Source organism: Solanum dulcamara, chromosome 1 (assembly GCF_947179165.1).
Source record: "Solanum dulcamara chromosome 1, daSolDulc1.2, whole genome shotgun sequence".
NCBI classification, from domain to species: Eukaryota; Viridiplantae; Streptophyta; class Magnoliopsida; order Solanales; family Solanaceae; genus Solanum; species Solanum dulcamara.
Genome location: NC_077237.1, coordinates 9,765,791 through 9,781,678, shown reverse-complemented (window position 1 = coordinate 9,781,678; position 15,888 = coordinate 9,765,791). Strand labels below are relative to the sequence as shown.

At 30.8% G+C, this 15,888-nt stretch overlaps 1 pseudogene; it reads right to left on the bottom strand.

The window, feature by feature from the left end:
* Positions 1-1,863: 1,863 nt before the first annotated feature.
* Positions 1,864-5,576, bottom strand: LOC129891366 (geraniol 8-hydroxylase-like; annotated as a pseudogene).
* Between the last annotated feature and the right edge of the window lie 10,312 nt (positions 5,577-15,888).

Sequence of the window (15,888 nt, the reverse complement as noted above, 5' to 3'; positions counted from 1 at the left end):
GTTGCTATTATTGTCATGAATTATGTATTAAAAGTGAAGGAATTGTATATGTTAATGTTTGGGACATGTTGGGGCTGTTCTAAACTAAACATAATGGATGAACATCTATTAATGTGGTGGTTGTTATTGTTGCTTATTACAAAACGAAAATGAAAGCATACGACATGTCAAGTTGAAGTTTTAATTGATTTAAGGGTGGCTTATAGTATGTGGCTGCTTGTGTTAAATTGAAGTTATGATTATGCATTGTATGATTGATCGTTGGGCTGTTATAGATCATTTTATTAAGGTGTGATGGTTGCAACTTATTAGAACTAATTTGATGGCATTGTAGTCGTCATGTTGGTAACAAACGGAAGTTAAATGTTATGTTGGTTGTTTGGAGTATTTTTGAATATTGTCTTGGCTTATCTTGACATGGCCCTTGAACGTGTGATTATTGATGTTGCTTGATGATTGTATGATTGATTTGGAAGTGGGGAAAGTGAGCAATATAAGGGAGTTGCTGTCCACAATTTTGTGTTTTGCAAACCCGTTTTTGGATTAGATTGCTGTTAGTAAATTTAGCATAACTCCTTGTGTAAATCTCCGTTTTGATTGATTAAATATATTTTGGAAAGCTATTTCATAGATCTAAAACTTTCAATTAGGCACTAAAACCCAGTTTTAATTTTATATACTCGAAAAAGGCTGGTGAAGTTCAGTAGAGGTGCTGTCCAAATTTTCAGAAATAACCTACTAACGATAGAGTACGTTTTATGTCTTTCCATAGCTTAACCATAGTGCTTAACATTTTAATATAGGTTGAGACAATATTGGGCAGCATATACGCATTGTGTGCAAGTAAACGCTAAAGGTATGTAAAGCTAACCTTTCTTTCTATTGGCATGATTTATATGAAACAAACAGACGACGAAGGTATAAATTCCAAAGAAACTCCTATTCTTAGAGACACTAGGATGACTAATGTTCTTAATTCCTAGAAATTATATCATTATATTTTGATACATGTGTTTGATTCTAGCCATCCTATTTTGGTATAATTCATCTTTTGATATAATTCATGCTTGGTATAATTCATAATGGCAATTGAAGGTTACCTGAAATAACTATTGTCTTGATTTTTAAATGACAGTTATTTCAATTATTCAATTGAGCCACATATTATGTTTCGAAATATGGAAAATTATTTCTGAAAGACTATTTTAACACAGACTATCGTGACATCTAAAAGGAGTGCACTATGATTATAGCTCAATTTCTTTTATATGACCTGTCATCAAAATTATGCTATTGAGTCTCTATAAATATTTTATATTTTAAATTGTATTTAGTTTCTCACTACTCTACTCATGCATATTGTAACCATTCTTTCACTAAGCCTGGGCCAAGATATGTTATCAAGCATATCTCTCTACATTGTTTGTCGTGCCCCGACGTGAGATGGCAGATACACCTTGTACATAGGTTTGTGGAGTTATGCTGTGCCATGTACACATATGCTGATGTCTAATGATATGATATGATATGATAAGATATGATATAATATGATATGATATGACATGACCATCTGATATGATATGATTTGTTATGGAGATATTCCCTACTCTGGAGTTATGCTGTGATGTGGGGCCAGTAACGGGGTGGCGACCACGTTTGTTCACCTAGTCCCATAAAATGGGGCCGGATATGGCATATGTCTTTGCATATATGATTTGTGATTATGATAAGCATTTTGATATTCTGGACATTTAGTTCATTTTCTGCACATACTATTCGGATTATGGTTTTATTTACTACAGTCCATGCTTTACATATTCAGTACATTCTCCGTACTGACTCCCTATCTTCGGAGGCTGCGTTTCATGTCCGCAGGTACAAACGTTTGAGTTGCCGATCCGCCTGTTTAGGACATCCACCTTGCTGTTGACAGTGCTCCTTTGTCTGGGGCCCATATTTTAGTACTGACTTCCCTGTTGTGTACATGTATCTGTTGTTCAGGGGTATGACGGGGCCCTGTCCCGTCATATGATTATGTTATCATTCTGTAGAGGTCTATAGATATTTGTTGTGGGTTTTGTATATGATCTGGGTTTTGTATTCCGTGACGACAGTAACAGCGTCCGTGTGCTATATCTATTTTTATTTATCCTAGCGACCTCATTTGATCTATATATTTGTTTATTTTGCTAATTTGCTAATTTGGGATAAGGGTACGTATGGGTGTCCAACTCGGGCACGAGTCACGGCCTATGGGATTGGGTCATGACAACAAGTAACAGTTAAATAATTATTTTTATTTATAGCACGACCATGATCAAAAGTAAGTGAAACTCTACATGGAAGATTTATTAATAACCAACGTAAATAATATGCATATTGTCCATAAAGTCTAAAAATATATGTTCTACAAGTACTTCTAGGAATACAATTAAACATGGATTATAAATTGATTGTATATAATAAATAAAAGCATTTGAAGAAGCAAATGAAAAAGGTAGACAACCCACAACTATCATTTTCGCTATCTCTTCACGGTCCTTCATTTTATTATACGTCCCCATTAATTTTTTGATTTGTGATTTTATTCTACCTTGAACTAGCCAGTAGCACCCCCTATTCGTTCTTTCCAACCAAGATGCTCATTGTCTAGATGTCTAGTCAATTGACCTGTTCCACCTCTATTACCCCCGGTCTTATGCTCGAATTTTTTTTGACATTCTTTACATTGAACTTTAGTTGTTCCGCCTATGCGTTCAAAATAATGCCATACTAAACTAGTTTTTTTCTTTTTTTTACAGGTCGTGGATGATGATTAACAGTTCTAGATTGAGCATTGCCTATATCTACATCAGGACTAGTTGGTGTAACATCCACATTATCATTATTATATTGTTTTATTTCTACTTCAAATTCATTTGGTTCTTCTATACCATAAGTTTCTTGATATTCATTTTCATTCATATAATGTGCACCTATACCTATTTCTCTAAATTCACTAGGTGGTGCTTCAGGCATACGAGAATAATTTCTATTTGTACTACAACTACCGGAGGCACTTTTTTTTTACTATCACTATCTCTGTCGGGACACAAATTTTTAAACTTTGACCTATATTTTTTAATCTATCAATTATGTAAATTAAATTAATAAAGATTATAAACACAAGAATTAAATTTTTAAATATATTAGAATTAATTTACTAAATAAAAGCAAGAGAGAGAACGATTATATCAAATTGCCGAAATCAAACAAAAAATTGTAAAATTGATGAAATGTTGAACACTTAAAAGTTGAAAACTTTCACTTGATGTTGGTAATTGTAAAAAACAATAAAAGATTGATATCACTTTAAGAGAGAATTGAGAATTTGAGAGAATTAGATGATTGTTGATGGAAAAAAATGATTAAATGTTGTAGGTATTTATAGGAAAAAAAATTGATTAATATTTTTTTTTTAAAAAAGACCATTTTTGGCCAATTTTCAGAAAATGGCCGTTGGGCCCAACGAACACTTTCTGAAAAGTGGCCCAACAGCCAAATCTCGAAAAAATTAATTTTTTTTTACCTAGGCATTATCGGGCCGGTCTTACCTGTCCAGGCCAAAAATTAGATCGGACCGGCTCAAATTTTTTTTGGAATGAGCCGGTACCCGGTCCAGTCCCTATCGTGCCGGGCCCTTAATGGGCCGGTCTTAATGGGCCAAAAATCGGGCCACCCGACCTAGCTGACACCCATACTTGTGGGTGCATTCTTAAGGTTTCTTTTATAATATATTGCAAGTCGTATCAGTACTCACCAGCAAATAAGTCCTGTAACATTTTGTAATTCTTTCAAATAAATTAGGGGATTAAAATGGGTGGATTGAAATGAATTTAGGCGGGTCGAAATAGATTAAGTTAATAAATAAATGGGTCAATAATCCGTCCAAATATTATTGATATTTTTACATATTTTTTCAATCAACCATAAAAAAAATTATAAACACTAGCCAATATACATATGTATATTTCTTGTATATTACATATGTATATTTCTTGTATTGGCTAATCCTTTCTCTAACTTTTGGATAGTTGCTTGTTTGATTGGATGGTTAGAGGTTCTATCCATGTCCCCCTCTAACATGTATATTTTTTGTTAATGTAATGGACATGGTAGGGGGTCAAGCGTAACCTCCACACCTATGGCATACAACGAAGGTGATGGTTTTACCAACACCAAAAAAAAAGCAACACAAATCCAAGTACATTCTCAGTTCTTTCACTTTTTAAAAAATTATTTACACAATTTTTCTAAAAATAAATTAAGTTTGAAGCTGAGGCGCAACCATATATTTTAATTTATAGGTACTGATCATCAATTTTTTTCCAAACTAAGTTTTGAATCGATTATTATACATATTTTAAATATAAATATAGGGTTTGATCCAACTTTAGTCAATTTGATTTCACCCCTGACAGTGAGGCTTAGAAGGGGAAGGAAAAGGATGAAAGAGAAGATCAACACGAACCATGAACATTTACAGACTATAGTTTTGTTGCCAAACTTTCAATGCATCATTTAAAGACTATAAACGAGAGGTAGAGGTTATACAATCACACCCTTCAGTTCTACCTTTACATCTACTTTCTCTGTTCGCTTTTACCTGTCTATATATAATAGGCTTTGCACTACCTTTAAGATATGAAATGAACGGAAGAAGTAAAAAAAAATTAAACAGTTATATCGACAATAGTATAGCATATCCCATGCACGTTTTAGTGCACAAAAAGTTAAAACAAGGGAGTAGTATGTCATGATCACGTCTTTAGAGTTAGATTCAGGATTTAACACTATCGCGTTATTCAGCTCTACCTTTGTATCTGAAAAAGGGTCAGCCAAGTCCTTAGAGAAAAGAATGTTGGACAACAAGTTGAGATTAGTCTTGAAAGCAACGTGACCTACATCCAAAGCTTTACCTTCTTGACTACATTTTGCACAATAAGCAATAAGCTCTTTCACCTTTTGAGATCTTGGATGTTGATTTGCATCAAGCCTTTGGAAGAGAAGATATTTGTGTGTTCATGATTCTCTTAAGTGTTCTCCATTGAGGACAAACCGGAAGCCACGCCACAGAGAATTTGTAATGGTTGTGTGCTTCAATGGCATTAGGAATAAATCTAGATGAAAAAGCTTGATCTTGATATTTGAGGACTTGTTTTGCAATGGTTGAAGAAGAAATGACCACTGTGGTTACTTGTCCTAGTTTTAAACTTATAACTGGACCATAAATTTTGCCAAGATTGGCAAGTAATGCATGCGGTTTTGTACCTAACAAGTAACAAGTGAGAGTTTCCAATAATTGGCCATGCTGAAGTACCAGGTGGAAGTTTTGGATGCCTTTGCTGCATATTTTTGCTACTATAATATAAAGAAAACTCAAGGTAAAAATTGATCCCATCACAAGTGTATAGTAATCCATTATGCCTCTCCCACTCTCCTCCTTCAACTTTGATACTATTCGCAAAGTTGATGTGTAAGAAATTTGCACCTCTATCAATGTGGAATGCATATTTATATATGTTCCTTGTCATTCACATCACTACCCATTATTGTTGCTGCCAACGCACATGCAAGTACACATGGTCGTAAAAGTAATATAGGATTCTGAGTCTAGATATCGTTTCTACAAAGACTTATAGGATTTACAAACTAATTTGAATTTCGATTTTAACTATTCGAGAAATCAACAATTTTGGAGTTTGATGACATGACAATATTCTGAACAGGTTTTGATAATGACAAAGTGAATCAGATTCACCAGCATGGAGGATGAAGTATGCAAAACTCTGAAACTGCAAAATCCTTATTAAAAGTTAATCTCCTAAATAAGGAAAAACAATGCAGTAAGACTTTCCTTGTAGGACTTGACTAGGTTTTCACACAGATCTATAAGAAGGAAATTAAAATCCAATTACAAGAGAAGCAGTTTTGGCAATAAGAAAAATGAGAGTATCTTAAAGCAAGAACACGTGACGGTGCATAAGGAGCAAAACGGCAGAAGAAAGAAGAATAAGAGTTCGGTTTTCTTTGAAGTTAATTTTGTTTTATGTTCTACTTAGAATCATTGTTGAGTGATAATTGTTCTAAATTAGAAAGTGAGTTTGTGAGGCTTTGTAACAAGAAGTGGGCTTGACTTCTTGGAGGGTAGAGAAAATGGTTATATTTAATCATTATAGTTGAGGTACTAGAGTTAGTCCCTTTGATTATTGAGTTGTAATCTAAAATCGCTCTTTGAAGTTTAGTGAGAAGTTACTGAAATCCTACAAGGTGTAGGTGGTTTTTCTTCCCTTGAGCAAGGAGGTTTAATTTTCACGATAAATCTATGTGTTGTTTCTGTTGCATTATTACTTTCATTCGTAGAAACCTGGTTCTTATATTCGTTAGGTGGCCTAGATTTCTTCAGAATTTATTATACTAATGATTTAATCAAGAGAAAACAGTAAAATTGCTGCAATGCTAAGACGATTTGGTTTTATCAGATGAGAGAGAGATCTAGGGCCATGGCAACTAACAATCCAGTTGGGTTGTGTGATCGTCATAACTATTGATTTTTCTGAGTAACTAATTATAGATTGATATTAGCTATGAGTATCATGTCGATAAATTTTAAGTTTGTTCAAACTGCTCCAACGCCTATATTCCTATGATCATCGAAAAATAGCAAAACACATTTTAACCTCTGTATTGAACTGAGAGGCTAAAGAGTTGTAATGATTTCCTATCTAGAGGTTCACTAACACGACCTATTTATTCTTATTACGCTTGCAATTATATTTACTCTTTTGAACCCCATTAACGAATCATAAATAGCGAAGGCCTAACTTTTCTGCAACTTTCTTGGTCTACAATAACTACTTACATTAATGATAACGGGATATATATAGTGAGAATACACATCACATACGAATATAAAAATTAGCTGTCATATTACATTATAATCATTTCAGAACTACAATTAATTACCCTAACATACATTTGAATAATGAATGTCTGTTAACATAATAGTACCAACATAGTAGTGACTATATATTCATTGATTAGAGGCATTATAATTAGTAATAGCAGAAGATCTCTTAATTTTATGCATTAATAATGGGTTTCTACTTTCTATTATAGGTACAACTACTACCTACATGTTTTAACCTAATTTATTTATAGTATAACTTACATAAATTTCATAGTGTAAGGAGCAAATTACATTCTATTCCTACTCTTTTTCAATTTACAAAAATCTCTTCAAATTTGTGTCATCCGGATACATTGAAGCCATCTGGATATATTAATTCTAATACATTAGACAGCTTGGTTGTTATGTTTAAAAAGAAAATTAAAGGTAAAATTAAATGTTAATTTCACAAATCATGCAAAACAAATTGATATCAATCTCTTCCAAATTCAAGCAATTCAAATTTCAAATGGTCTTCTCCCCAATTTATCCCAAATCGTAACAAATTTTCTTGTTCATCTTCTTCTTCATCCATTTTTTTTCTTTTTAGTCATTAGTTATCAATTTTTTTTAAAATGTTTTGTAGCTTTTCACCTACAAATTTTTGATAATATGAAAATATACCTTTTCTTTTTCCATATTATTGAGCAACTGATTGATTTTTTTTGTGTGATTTTTGTTGTTAATATTTTTCTAATACATATGAGTTTCATGCCTTTAATTATTTACCTAATACATAATTATTAAAAATTGTATAATCTACCATGTATCAGTTGTTGTTATGTATCTGCAGTTTTTAATTTTTGTTCATATTTATTCAAATTAGAAGGTTAGGTGTCCGTGCTCATTACCCAAAAAATGTACTCGATACATAAATCCTAATGTTCTATAGCTAAAGCATTGTGTATCAAATTAATTGATATGTACATGATACATAATATATATTAAAATTCAACCATTTCAAACTTTATTACATATATCATATACATATCAACTCACAACTGTGTTATGTATCACACATACAAAAATGTTATTGGCAACAGTTACATTTATAATGTATCTTTTATAAATACAATATTTTTCAAATAAAATAATGCACATAGATAATAATGTATCAAGCACTATTTTTTTGGACATAATACGTAAATTTAAATTTATAATAAATGTATCTGATACATAACGACTACCATATAATAATGTATCTAGTAGAGATATAACACTTATCAATTTAAACAAGATACATAAACAGTAATGTATCATGATAAAGCTACCCATCTCGAAAACACAATTCAAATTTAATGTATCATAATATTGGAAGGAAGGCATTACACATTAATTTAAGAAACAAAAACAAGTAGATACATTAAAAATTCGAATCTATATGTATCATAAAAAGATGAACAACAAAAATAGAAAAAAAAAAATTTGATCTGCTGAAGGGGAAAAAAACCCTCAACTTTTCTATCCCTTTTGTTGGGGGGGGTGGGGGGAGGGGACTTTTCCGCAGTCACTTTAAAGGACGAAGATATATCCTTGTCCGGCTTCACCTTCTCAACCTTCTGATTCGTCATTGATAATGAATCGTGCAATTGTTTGATATGTTTTCATCCCAATCTTCATCGTCAGATCAATTATAAACACGATCAATATTAAGTAAGTTTAACTGGGTACTCCCAATGCTAAAGAAGGAGCATCATCCATATGTATCAAGACTTTGAATATGCAAAATTAAAAAAAAAAAAAAAGAACATAGATGTATGAATTTTCAAATAGAAAAGACGAAAAACCACCTATTCAGAAAGTTGAAATCGATTGACTGGAGAGAGAATAAATTTAAATTGGAGGAATGAAAATAGAAAAAGAGAATAAGAAGTGATGTGTCCTGTAGGGTTTGGGAGGAAAATGAGGAATTTTTCAAATATTTTAGAATGGTAAGGAATAATAAAAAATATGATAAATAAGAATGTGTAAATATGTAATTTTTCCTTATTTATATTTGATGATGAAAATACTGGTATTTTTCGTAACATGAATTTTATTGATACTATAGGTAAATATGGCTAGAATATACTCTATCACCATGAAAATTTTCCTAAAACGCAAATGAGGGTTTACACGGTTACATCTATCCAACTCGTTTCCCTAGTTTAGCATAAAACATAATATTCAACCAAATTGGCCCAATTGCAATTAATGATAGAGAAATTTTCACAAATAGCTACTGTTTGGACCATAATTATTAATACAATTATTTGTTAATTATCAAAATGCTTTATGAATCAACAAGTTCGAAAAAGTGAACCTCACTATCCTTATTGTCTATTTTTTTGTTTCTAAAAGATGTAATATATTATAGCTTAATATGCATCAATACAAGGAAGTTGTAGAGCATTGTTATTGATAGCGTTTGGGAAGGGGAGCTGGCTTACATAATTAATGCAATATTTAGTTGTATTAGCTGGCTTCGATCATTAGCCTAACAAAAAAGAATTCCTGCTTTATCTGCTTCCAATTTTCCATCTACAAACAAGGAAGGAAGGAATTGCCCATAACAAAAAGAGTTAGCCTTTGATAAATTAAATCCCTTCTTCACTAGTATATCTACCACTTAATTTTCTTCGTGATAACTATGCTGCACCATGGGGTTCCCCAGCTACCGGAGTAGTTCCCAGCAATCAGTTTTTTTTTTTTTTGAATAAAATGGATGATCATTACAAATTGTTGCTTAATTATTACTAGCCACTAGAGTATAATTACAATCTTAATCCAGCAATATTCAACTTGAAAATAGAAAGATGCTCTTAACCAATAGTGAGATCCACCTAAACATTAAGAATTTAATGTAAGAGGAATCTATATGATTGCTTACAAAATGACTAATAGTGTAGCAGTACACTAGGAAAATATAACTTATTTTATGGTTCCTAGTTGTCTACAACATATTGTTGTTACTTTTCTCATCAATAATACGTACAATCAACTAATATTTATATATATATATATATATATATATATATATATATCAACAAAATTACATATATAGTATAGAAGGAGATTTATTAGTACTTTAATAAATTATTGTTACTTTAATTTGCGGCTAAAGATAGGCCTAAAAGGTACCAATCAAAATAACAGAAGGTAGAAAGTAGAAACAAGATAACATAATTTGATCCAAGCAGGAGAGTAATCTCTCAAAGATTTCCTACCAAATGGGGGTTTATTAAATACTTAAAGAATTGCATAATAAAGGATTTGGTTTTTCTGAAAGAAATCTAGAGGATTACTTTTTTATAAAAAGTAATTATATGACATGGAGAGAAGATATGGAAAAGCCTCAAATTAATTTTCAAGTATTCCATTATTTTGTAGTTTAATTTTAATATTCAAAATTCGAGGTTCAAAACGGGGTCCTCAGTAAAAAAAATATGAAGATAATATCAATCGAGATTATTATATTGGGGAAAAAAGTAAATATTTCGTAAATTAGTGGGGGTGAACTAGAACATTTTTCATCTTCTTTATTTTTTTTTTAAAATAATTTTTAATTGCTTCATTAGTGAAAAAAAGATAAAAGTAAACAATTTTTACAAACCCATAGGGGCTAAAATAAACCATTTTCAAAAAACAAATAATTCCGCTCTCATTCTAATTGGCGTTTTAACTTTTGTTATGTTTATGAAGAAAAATAATAAATATAATGTATAATTTATTATGAATTCATTCATTTTCATTAAGATTGAGATATTTGAATATGAATATATATATTATAAATATTAAGATATATATTAAAATTAAAATATACGAATTTGTATTTGTGTATGAATACTAAGATATATTTTATATATGTTTAATTGTTCCACTTTACATTTTTAATTTATATTCTATTTCTTGTGCACATCATCAATGGCTTGCGATGGGAGTTCGCCTTCCCATTACTCAAAAATAACAATGTAACAAAATAATTATACATAAGATATGAGGCGATACAATATAATATAAATTTATACTTTTTGCTGAATATCAAATACATTGTTAAGAGTGTTTATATTTGTAAGAAAGAAGAAATTCAACTTATAGGCTCAACATCGTAAATTTGAAATAATAAAATTGATTAATTTAATTCAGTGTTTTAAAAGGTGGGGGTGTAAGACGAGACATTTTATGCAGTATGGGGCGAGGCATAAGTCTCATAGATCTATGGGGCGTACATTTCATATATATATTCAATTTTATAATTTATTACTTAGAAAATAAGTAAAGTAAAACTTTCAATGATTTTACAAACAAATTTTAATAAATAACCAATAATATAGAAAAAAAATCATAATTATTATTTGAGAAAGGTATTCATAATTAATAATATAGAAAAAAAAGTATTATAACTACTATTTGAGAAAGGTAACAATTAACAACATAAAAAATGATAATAGCCAAAATAATCGTTAAGATAAAATTATCATTCATCTTCATGACATTTACTAGTTCTTCTCACCCTTAATTAATATTTGCACTGATTATTGTTTATATATTTTAAAAAAGAAGAAAGATAAAAAGTGTAAGAGTAATGAAGAAAAATGAATAAAGTTGTCTCAGAAATATAATGTTATGAAAGATCTATCCTATCAATTTCAGACACGATTATCTAAAAGATTATTTATAGCAATGTCATTTTCTATACGAGTTTATTTATACATTTTATAATAAATCACTACTGAAAAAATATGATAACATAAAATATAAATATCATTACACCAATAGTTAAAAAAATATGATTAAAACAAAATGAATTAAAAAAAAATTAATGTCCGGGGCGTATGTTGTTATGCCCAGAACATACGGTTTTATTTCCAAGACTTACGCCCTATGAATCCACGCCTTCAATTTACGCTCCAAAGCATTTTTTATACGCCCCGCTCCGAAGCTCGCCCCGAAAACATTTTTTAAAACACTGATTCAAACTGATGTTAAGAAGATTGATCCAATCTGAATTTATTTGGATTGGATTTGAATTTCAATTTCCTAAAACTTGTAAAATCCAATCCGAAATTTTCATATAAAATTCGAATTGCGTGAACGTCCACCCTACTACTACACGAGACTAAGGTAAAATATCAAACAACTTAGAACTAGTTTATTACCAGGGAACTTAAACTGCCTAACTTAAGATTTGGTTCATGTACTAAGAATCTTAGATAACAGGCTTTGTGTTCAAAAAGAGAAAAAGTTAGAAGCACACGTAGCAAAAGGTAACCAATACTTGGTTTACAAATTTATTTACAACACCCAACTAGCACTTTTTATACCATTTATGTTACCACTTTTCTTATTTAATAATCAGTTCAATCTCTATCTCAATCTCAATCTTAATCTCAATCAATATGATATGATGGACATGCACTTTAATTTTCATTAGCTTATCAAGTATCTAGTACGTGCAGATGGAATAGTGCAGTTTCTTGTGGAGAATCATAAGACTTGGTCACACATACATAAATATAGACACAAATACAATATGTCATACAGATATATATATATATATTAGATTTTGTATGCGCGCAAAAACATTATATTTTAAAAGGAAAAATGTTGCTACATTTATATATAGTTTTTAAAACATCTCTCTATATTTTTTGTAAAGATAGTGTTATTTATGAAAATCCCCCTTATCTTTATTTCACGTTCTATTCCTATAAACTAATCCATAAATTAATTTCAGCATAAGGTAAGTATTACTGCATTTGGTTTTCGATATTAAACTCTGCCTAACTGATGCAAGTATCGAAAACCAAAAGACGACTAGGATATTTTCTTTGTTCACATTTATTTGTCAAGTTTTGTGTAATGACCCGTTAGGTCATTTTGAGAACGAGTCATCTTTCCTTCATAAAAGACTTTTTCGTATATTTAAATTGAGAATTTTGGACTATTTGATAACTTCAGTTAATTAATTGATGGGTGATTTTAAATAATTAATTTAATTAGTGGGCTAAAGTGTTAATTTATTTAATATCCTATACCACTTTTTTTACATTTATTAAAATAGGTTAATAGGGTTTGTTACTTTAGTACCTAATTAATTAGAAAAAGAAGCAAAAAAGGACGAAAAACTTACCTTCGCAGACGACGACGAGAAGAGATTGCCGCACTGCAATTCACGTAAGCTTAAGTTGGGGGTTCATATTATTATTACTTTATTAGCACCATGTGCAAGTATGAAAGCAATAGGAAATCTGGTGTGTTGTTGCCACTGGTTTTGTAACCAGTGGCTTCAATTTTAACTATTACTATATTGTTTTACATTATAAATTAAGTTTTGATATATTGAGATAGGTAAGTAAATATTATGTGTATATGTTTTATGAATTTCATCAAATTTGTGACATTGGAGAAAATTAAGACTTAACCCTAAGCTTGAAATTTAGAAAATATAAGATTTGATTTATTAATTGGCATCAAGATTTGGGAACTTGATTATAGATTTGTGTGAGTTTTTGGGTCTAGGATAGACATTGGTATGCTAGTTTTGAAATCTTATTGTGATTATTTATTTGACTAGATTACATTGATTTGGAGGCCCAACAAAAAGGGAAGGCTCAAGTCTCAGAGTGATTGCTTGTTTATTTGAAGCAAGTAAATTTCTAAACCTCAGTTTAAGCTTGTAGATACTTGTATTTTCGTGTTATGTGTACTGGGGAGTAATGAGAATTGGACTGGATTATTAACTGTATGATTGGCCTTAAAAATGGAGATGAGGGGTATAAAATGGTGATCTAATGACATGTATTGGTGGAATCGATAGGTTGTGATTATGGGTTTATTTTGGACATGTGAAATGACTATGTTGATATGAGATAGGAAAAATTATTATTGTTGTCATGTTATTATCGTGAATCATATGAACATGAATTGATTGGATTGATTCTAACGTACTGTGTTGAGATTGAAAATGATATGAAACAAAGGGGTCGGGCCACAAGCTCCGTGGTAGGTATTATGAAATAAAGAAGTCGGGCCACACGCTCCGTGGCAGGATATGTATATTGAAGGGTAGGGCCACACGCTCTGTGGAAGGTAACATGGACAGAAATGTCCCCTATGGGTTCCGGACTGTAATTTGACCCGATATGATTCATTGTTGAGACTATTGATGAGTATTTGTGGACTGTATTACTGTTATTATTATACAAGTGTAGAGTTGGGCTGGTTTTATGCAGGTTGTAGTTAAGGAGGTTCGATTGGGAGGACATGAGTACTTGTATCTATTGAGCTTTGCTTAGTTTTAGTTGTCCACTTGCTGAGTACTGTGTTGTTTGGTACTCACCCCTTGCTTCTACACTTGTGTAGGTTGTGAGCCCAGACCTGCTTGATCTCCTACTGTTTTCTACCACATCTGAGGCTATCATTTCGAGTGTTGAGGTAGTTGTTACATGCATCTAGCGGATACATCTTACTCCTTTAATATGTTTTAGTCCTATTCTAGAGACAAAGACATTATGACTGTATTCTCTTTCGTACTTCGATAATGTATTAGTGGCTTGTACACGTGACAATCAGTCTTGGAGGATTTTGAGATTTTTTATTTGTTTTTTTACTAAGTTAAACCTTGCTTTATCTCAATTACTTATGCATTTACTTTCTGTTGAGTTTTAGGCTGACTTGTCTCGGTGGATTGAGATGAGCGCCATCACAGTCGGATTCGGGTCATGACATTTTGCTTCATAAGAGTCAGTTTGACTCGTCTTTGGATTTCAATTGGATTAGATTAATTTAATATTTTAAATTTAGATATTCGAAAATAATACGAAAAATACTATATGTGGTAATCCATCACGTATTAATATGATGAAAAAATATATCTTAAAATATTAGTCAAAAATTAATATAGTAAGCATCAAAATAAATATGACAAGTAAAAATGAATAGATAGGACGAAAACTAATTACCAAAAGTTTGCAATTTGCCATGTTATTATGCTCCCTTGTTGGGGTTTAGACTTTAGAGATCCCAGTGAGAATTATTTGGGTCCCAAATAGGATTTGTTTGGAGATTTGGTTCATTAATCATTTTATTCCTAAAGAGCAACAACCATGTGGCAGCCTATTCGACAATGGAGATGGCCGGGCTCTTTTTTTGAGTGGATAGTCCATTAACTTATTGTTAAAAGGGGCTTAGTGGAGTATCCAGATAATTGATAAAAAAAAAATCTTTTATTTTAAAATTTGTTGAAATTCTTATTAATATTTTTCAACCAAAATATTATTAAAGAAAAGTTTTCAGGTGTGTTTTATAATTTTTGCAACAACAAAAAAAAACTTTTATTTAAATAAAAGTGGATCTCCCTTCGTTTTAATCTATGTGAATTTATTTGACTGAACAAAGAGAAAAACTATTGAAATTTATAATTTTAAATATGTCATAACATTTATAAACTATTGAAACTTATAATTTTAAATATGTCATTTTTGAAATTTGTAATGAGTATATATGTGATTGTAAACGTTTATCATTAAAGGTAAACATTAAAATTCAAACTAAACTGCTTCCAAATTTAAAAAGAAATCATTCCTTTTTATTGGATTAAAAAGAAGATTAATTCACATAAAATGAAAGGGAGCTTAATAACCTTGTCCAAACAATAATGTCACTTTTCAAAAGAGGAAAAGTTGATACTTCAAAAGAGTTAGAGGGGCTCCACTTTCTTTATCACAAACTCTTTATATCTATAGTGCTTAGATGTAAAGTAAATTAATTGAAACAATGGTTTGGAACTTTGAGATCTATATGTTCCTTTAACAAAATAAATAATATATATTTTCCCGTTATTAAGACTCAAAAGTTTATCACACTTTCCACTTGTTCACCCTATACATTAGTCCTATATAAAGCAATTGGTCCTCAAT